General features: G+C 39.4%; 1 protein-coding gene across 3 annotated transcripts in view; it reads right to left on the reverse strand.

Moving 5' to 3' along the window:
- The window catches only part of Gadl1 (glutamate decarboxylase like 1), a 150,302-nt gene extending 142,714 nt beyond the window's left edge, over positions 1–7,588 (reverse strand). The window contains exons 1-2 of one of the 3 annotated variants that reach the window (XM_023718537.1): positions 7,568–7,587; positions 6,935–6,970 (exon numbers count right to left, since the gene is read on the reverse strand). The gene's annotated coding sequence lies outside the window, so the exon portion shown is untranslated. Of the gene's footprint in view, positions 1–2,689; positions 2,739–6,934; positions 6,971–7,567 lie in introns of those variants that run through there. The other 2 variants (XM_023718538.1, XM_012515347.2) reach the window with 2 other exon arrangements.
- Between the last annotated feature and the right edge of the window lie 289 nt (positions 7,589–7,877).

Below are 7,877 nucleotides of genomic sequence, written 5' to 3' on the forward strand. Positions count from 1 at the left end.
TGAGACTGGGCATGGTAGCGTGTGCCTGTAACCCCAGCACTTGGGAGGCTGAAAACAGGAGAATCACTACAAGTCTGATCTATGTAGTGAGACCCTGTACATCCTACACTAAATACATTAAAAAAATTAAAATGTCAAGCACCCACTTATAATCAAAATAGGGATGAAATTGAAATCTTTTTCTTCACATCAACTGTTCATATCAATCTGTGTAATTTATAAAATTAGGAGAAATATTATTTAAAAACCTATAAAGAATTGGGTCTGGATTACGCCTCTTTTCTTGAATAGTTTCCTATAGTCCATTGGCAACGTACTTCAGTTTCTGCCTGCATTGGCTGAATTCGGAAACACCCTCTAGTGACGCTAAGAGGCTAAGCTGCAGTCTTCAGAGGATGCATAATCAGGAAGTTCATTAAAGCTGCTACCTTGGTGTTAATGTAGTCTTTCAATTGGGGTAATCTTCACTGAAGAATACACAGAGTCTCACTCCTGTTCATCACCCTTACCCCTACTTCCTTAGTCCAAACCATCATTCAATGTTTGGCCACCACAGGAGCCTTCTACTGACCCCAGCCTCTGCCATTGGCCTCAACATGTATTCATGTCACTTTTTTTTTTTTTTTGTCCAGGGGAGCAAGGTCTGAAAATATTGAGAAGAAGGAATGGAAATCAATCTTGTTGAGATTTCAAGAGGCACTGAGCAGTTTGTTGCTCATCTGGGGATAGAAAACCACTTAAAGTTTATGATTGGATAGGAAACAAGATGAAGTGGATCCTGGTGTCACACTCGGATGGGCCACCAAGAATTGGGGATTCGAAGATTTGATAGCAACAACCCAGATCAGGATGAGCATGAGCTAAATTCTAGACATTATGATGATTTTGTACTTATTTCATACCTTCCATACAATAATGTTGCTGGAATGAGCCCTATGCTCTCCAAAGTATATGTTCTATAAATGATCTTTAGATGAGATGGTGACAGAATAAAATGAGAAGTAGCTCTATTCCATGACTCTTCTTACAGGGCACAGATGACCATATAGTGTTTCTCAAAGGTGGCAGGTTCCCACCACCCAGTGTTTTATTTCTGTGAGATCTGGTTAAGTTAGCAACTAGGATACTGGTAGAGGATTCAGATTCACCAAAACATCAAGTTGCTGCCTTCAACAGAACAGCCAGATTAGGAATCATCATTCAGCTTCTGCGAGGTCAAGCTCCTCTGAAGGCAGCCTATGAAACAGCCACAATAGCTGGCAGTTCCCCATTAAAGGCCAAAAAATGCATGGTACATCATAAATTCTACTTATTTTTCATTTCAAAAATGCTCACCCTTCACTGAGAACGAGGCCAGCAATTAGATAACCTTCTAGTCTTTCCAGAAGAGTAGGCTTTTCTTAGACATGCATTCCTCTTGTTTGAGTAAATGTTACCCAACTGTCTACATACACTGCTGTGGTATGCCTCAGCTTGTCACACTGGAGAGAAACTCTCCAGCTCATCCATCTGTCCAGCCCACTTCTAAATCTCAACTTCTCTGAAGAATACTTCAGCTTGAGTGAGTAACCAAAGAAAACTGGACTGGACACACACATTCAGCTAGTGTCATCTCAAAATCCCCATCCTTTAGCCTCAGGGTGGAGAGCTTCCCTCTGGATGATACATCTTAGTTGGGCTCAGTGAGCTACTGGACTATGGCACCATATGCTTCCCAGGAAGGGTACTCACTCTGTCTTCCCTTTCCTCGTCGTTAACCACTGCCACCCTATTAGTCACAGTTCCTGTTGGCAGTTTCCTCCTCTGCTCTCTTGGTTAGCTCTCTTCTCTTAGTCATTTTACTTCTTTTCTATATACACATATATATATCTTTAACACACCAGACTTGTTTCACTGCTTTATCAGAAACTGTTGTGTTTTCTGAGATTTAGGCTGAATAGAGCAAATTCTCATTTTTAGATTGCTTGGTAGTATTTTTGGCGTAACTAGCATTTTAACTGAAATCCTCTTTTCCACAGAACATTCTAGGTAAGACTGTCAAGCTGAAGTAAATACTCTTTTTTGGTATCTCCAAGACCAAGCACTGCACATCTTGAGTCACCTTGGGTCCTATATTTTCCAATACCTCATTATTTGCTTCTTTCTAATTCTGTAAGCTTTGTCACATACCCCCCAAAATCTCCCCTTTAAATTAGCAGAGTGAATCTGTGTTCTGTGAAATGAAAGATCCATTACTAACTCCATGAGTAACTTAGATTCCGTAGCCATTTCCCACTAAGAAAATTCATCAGCAACTAGATACACCTAACTAAATATACTCTAGCCAAACAGAATTTCTCTTGTATTTCTATTATTCTCCAAAACCTGGAGGATACTCAGTTATTGTCAAAAAATAAAAATGCTTCTTTTTTCTGTATTACAACAGTTCATCCATCTCTAACTCTGGATGCATGAAGGTAATGAGTATAGTATTGTCCTAACTAAGCACCGCTGAATATTGTACTGTCTTAGCTAAGCATCCAGGACAATGATGCTAAATGGAAATACAATGAAAGCCACAGATGCACACTATGGATTCAAGCTATCTGAGTAACTATATTTTTAGTAGGTTTTCAAATTATAATTTGGCATGCAAAATAATACTATAAGAGCACTTAAAAAGTAATAATAGCAGTCAACATTTACTTACAATGGACTTTGCTCCTCTTAATAACCTTATAATTTTTTTTTTTACTAACTCTGTTTTGCAGGTAGGGAACATGAAGCCAGAGAGATGAAGAGAGTTCCTCACATAATATATCTAGTAAAAGGAAGAGCCAGAATTCAAAGTTAGCCTAAATCCAGAATCTTTAATAATTACCATATCGTACATTTTTTCCTGAAATAAAAAAAAAAAAAGCAAGACGATACCGCTTCCTGAGTCTTACCAACCACACTAAAATATCTGGACTTGTAGTTTGTACTCCTTTAGCAATGTGCAATTATCTTGGAAGTATATATGAAAGTGCAATGCAGCAATTTAATATCTAGTTTTAAAACCAATTTGCTTAAGTGTTGACTTTAAGATTTTATATGTATTCCATTTTACCAGCAGTTATTTAAATAAATTGTATAAATGTGTGTCTCATTTGCAGGCTCTGTTGATTAACTCTAAAACAGGGCTCCTCTCTGCCTGGGATTTTGCCTCCTGCCTAGGGCTCTTACAGATCACCCTCCAGGAAACTAGAAGTTGATTACTTTGCCTTGTACCTCAACACACGTCCTGAGACACTCACAAGTGATCACACGCAGATGCAGAAAATTATGCTCACCAAAATTTGCTTCTGGAGTTATCAAATATGGCTGAAAAAATATACCAAGAAGTTATCTATAATACAATGAAATCTCTCCAGGGATTATCTTTACATTAAAATAGATTAGCTAAACTGACTTGTAAAGAGAGAAGACTATGTTGTTGCATGTCTAGGATATTGTTGAGATGTGTATGCAAATTTTGGGCCAGAGTTGAATTGATTGATGAAGCAGATAATAGCATGAGGTTGTCACAAATATCTTCCTTCTCATCATTTTTGGTATATAGAATATACCTCATCTAAAAGTGCTACTGGCCTGACAGCAACCACAGTGACACACACAATAGACAGAAGCCCTGGGTGGCCAATGCACTGATTCTAATATCTTCATATTAATCTGATGTTAAGGAGTGAAGTACCATCAGAGCACCCCATAACAGGGTGGGATGATACTGCCAGGGGTTTTCTTCAATGGAGAGCCACTGAATATGAGTTTAGATCCAACTACAATATGGCCAAGGATATTTTTATTCATCAATATAAAATTTTGACATCTTTGAGCTTTGTTAGCACTTGCAAATCATTTAACAAATGCCATCATAAGGGCTGGCCAGATAGCTCAGTGGACTATAGCTCCTGCTTAGGCAGAGCACAGCGGCCAGGATTCCATCCCTGACGGGCCATGCAGGCCCCACTCCTGGGGTGCACTGAGTCTGTGTTTGAGACTGGGCGTCGGGGCATGTGCCAGTAATCCCAGTGCTTGGGAGGCTGAAAACAGGTGAATCTCCACAAGTTTGGTCTACATAGCGAGACCCTACAGACCCCATAGACCCTGTACTAAATACCCCCACCAAAAAAAAAAAAAAAAAAAAAAAAAAAGGCCATCATTTTCACTGCTGGAGAACTGAAGGTCAAGGGCAGTGATAGATACATATTGAATCCCTGCTACAGGCCTACCAAACCCACTAAAGACTGTTCACTTTTCAGCCTTGCTAAGCATCTTGAACCACAGACACTCCCAGGAAAGAGCAGGAGGCTCAGGACAGCCGCGAGTCCATAGTAGCTCTGAAATCCAGCAGGACTAGTATTGCACATGTTTAATGTTTCCTGCTTCTGCTTTCTTGGGTGGTTTCCTAACCAATATTCTCTGTGGCTCTTGGTTCTATTCTCCAGTAGAAGGGACACACTCAACAGATACCTGTGACACCTCTGAGGTCAAACACACCGATGGCCAGATGCGGCTTCTTTTCACTCTCCTTGTTTTACAATTCAGTGGTTGGTTTCTGATTCCCAAAGCGTCAGCTTATATGGAGAAAACAGCGTTCTTTCCCCAGCTTCCTTCACAGCACAGTGTGGCAATCACATGTGCCTAGATTCCCATTTCCCTGTACTGTCCAGCTTGATGCTCTCACCGATGATTTAAGCCAGCATGTTCTCTCATTTCCAACTCCCCACTATAGACTCTTCTGTGTTATTGCTTCCTCCCACATATGTAAGATATGATTTCTGTAATGAATTATTGAAGCCATAATGTTCCTCACATAAACACATTGCTGTGTTTAATCTTCCCCACAGCAGTACAGATTACACAATGAGCAACCCAACCTTACAGAGGAGGATGCTGAGGCTCTGACAAGCTAGGTAACTCGCCCCAGGTTACAGAGTCAAAGGGAGTCAGAGATCAAATCTGAATTTAAATCTATCCTATTCCCGAGTTTCTTGTAATAAACCTCTGCCCTCCATTTATGAGCAGGGAAGGAATAAGGATAGTAAGGTACAGATAAATTAGCCTCTGAAGGAAAAAGACAGCTGTAATTTACTTGTATCTATGGTGTAAAGACTCTCATTGAAACTAACTGTGCATTTTTAATAGTCTAAAATCTGGCCTCTAGGGCTGAGTGTGGCTCAATGGCAGAGCATTTGCCTAGCATGTATGGGGTCTTGATTTGGATCCCCAGGGATGACAGCAATGGCTAAAAATGGCTTGCAGCACTTCTGAGTATTTAATCTGATGAGCTGGCCCGAGTGGCTGCAGCTAGGAAGCCAAGGGCTCACGGTCAGTCATGCAGTCATGGCTAGCTAAAATGTGGGAGTGCGTTTCTTCTGGTGTCTCATCTATGTGTAAGTAATCACATTTCCAAGTGTTAGCATCTTCCTGGCTGTGCTTGAGGTCTTTCTGTTTTGGGCAGAACCCACTCAACCTATTCACATGATAAGCTTAAAGCTCTGGACACTGATACTGCATCATCCCTCCCACAATAATGGAGAAGAGTATTGCGCACATATCCAGCTCTCATCCTTCTGATTGGATAACCCCTACTGTGTACCCTCCATACAGCAAGATTAGGCTGTAGTTACCCACAGTGATACTTCAAGATGCATTCTCCGTTGGCTGCGTCCCCGGAATCACTTCCCAAAGTAACTACTTATACTCTAACCTCTGATTCAGAACCTGCTTCTGAAAAACATACATTTTAACAGACAGTTACCATTCTTTAAGGCCAGTAAGCCACACAGACACTGTACTAGGCGCTTGTATCAAATGCTTTTGCACTAGTCTGCATAATGCCTTATGAGTCAATTTTCATATTCAATGCTTTCAAACACAGGAATCAGGGAGGTTAATTAATTCTATGGAGAACACATGGCTGGTATAGTAAATAGCAGAACTGATATTAAAAATATAATTGATTGCAACATCTATCCTCTTTCTGCTAAACTATGCAGCCTCTCTCAGTTGGTAGAGTGAACTAACAAACATGAAACAATAAAAGAACAATTAACCGCTAAGCTGTCATATTGTATTGAACAGTTCTGGGAAAAATTGTCATTACACTTCAGTTTCACAATTACTTTCTGAAATTCTCCTTTGTTGTGCTATCAACTTGAAAAATAAGAACACTGGCTAATATTATAAAATCCAATTTTTCATAGATTTTCTTTCTCCTTTATCACTGTTTCATACAAATTAGGTACTGAAATAAAACTGGGCTGATAACATAACAGAGTATACCATGATGAAAATGCACATGAAAGAAATAAGTTGCTTGGGTGCATTTTTTGCCCAACATAGCATCTGGGATAAGAGATACGTCATAAAATCCCCACCAAGTCTCTATTGATTTTTTAAGTCAACATAAAATATGAGCAGATCAACCACATAACATTCAGATTGCTAGATCGGGAATGGTCTTATCAGCTAAAAACATCATACAAAGGGACTTCAGAATATATTTAATAGGAAAAAAGCCAGAATGTGGAAGTTCAAGATTTGTCAATACTGTGACTAAATCATCAAATAGACTTTAATATATTCAACAATGATGGATCATCAAGTAATTTAGATAGCTACTCTACAAGTTTAGCATAAAGAAGCTCCAAAACACTAATTTTAGCCCCGCACCAACACATCTCAAATGCTAGTGGGAACAAATATAAATTCCGATTCTTCAATCAATATTTTTGCAGGGTTAGTTTCTTACTTTTAATTGCCTTTGCTAAGAATGTACACATGATGAACATTCTAGAAGCTCAGATAGTGGACTTTGAGCCCAGACTCTGGCCCTCAGTGCCTCTGTGACTGCAAGTACTTTGACTTCTCTCGTTGACCCAGGAGATAGCTCAGTAGAATAAGCACTTGCCTGGAAAGTGCAAGGGCCTGAGTTCAATCCCAGGTTCTGCCAAAAAAAAAAAAAAAAAAAAAAGGAGACTTCCTTTAATCTTTGGCTGGGGTGATAGCTCAGCAGTCTAAGCACCTGCCTGACTTCTCTGGTTAAAGGGTCTTCTCAGTTAAATGATTCTTTACAAGATGCCTTGCTACTCTGATAATGATTCAATGGCTAAGATACACTTGTCAAGTCTACTTTTTCACATTTTCTTTTGTGTATAATTGATCCAAACCACATTCTATCACTTCTGAAAGTGGTCTTCAACACTATTTTGCATAATAATGAATCCATAAAAGATTTCAGGACCTCATGGAAGTATCTCAGGGGAGAAAGCAATGGAGAAGGTCAGCAGGTGCTCTTTAACCCTGTGACAATACTTCAAACCTGGAAATGCTGTTTTATCTTTAGCTTCCCTATATCATTATATTTAGACAAGACTTATTAGGCAAGGATGAATATATAAACATCTTGGTGTAAGATTACAATATGACTCATAGATGTTTATCACTCATCTCTTTTCTCTCTTTAAAAACCTGATCAATGAGGCCTTACTTTCCATGCAACACTCCATCAGCCAACCTGAGACTCAACACTCCGTGCACTCACAGTGACAACTGCAGTGTCCAAAGGCAGGGACAGTGACAAAGGCAATGATTTTGGCTGAAGCAGTAAAGCTCATTTCTTTTAAAGCTATTTAGATTGTTATTACTTGTATCATGCTCAGGTAGACAGAATATGCAATGTATTTTGTTTTTTAATCTGGAGAGAAATAACAAGTTTACTTCAGTTAGCCCAATCTGGCTAAAGCTTAATCAGCTATAGTTAATTAAACAGGCCCTTTAGTCAATCCTATGTTTAACTTTGTAAAAAATGTTTGATGTCTCAGATTTCCATTGCCTTCTCTCCTAATCCTCTT

This window comes from Octodon degus, unplaced genomic scaffold, assembly GCF_000260255.1.
Source record: "Octodon degus isolate 3935 unplaced genomic scaffold, OctDeg1.0 scaffold00059, whole genome shotgun sequence".
NCBI classification, from domain to species: domain Eukaryota; kingdom Metazoa; phylum Chordata; class Mammalia; order Rodentia; family Octodontidae; genus Octodon; species Octodon degus.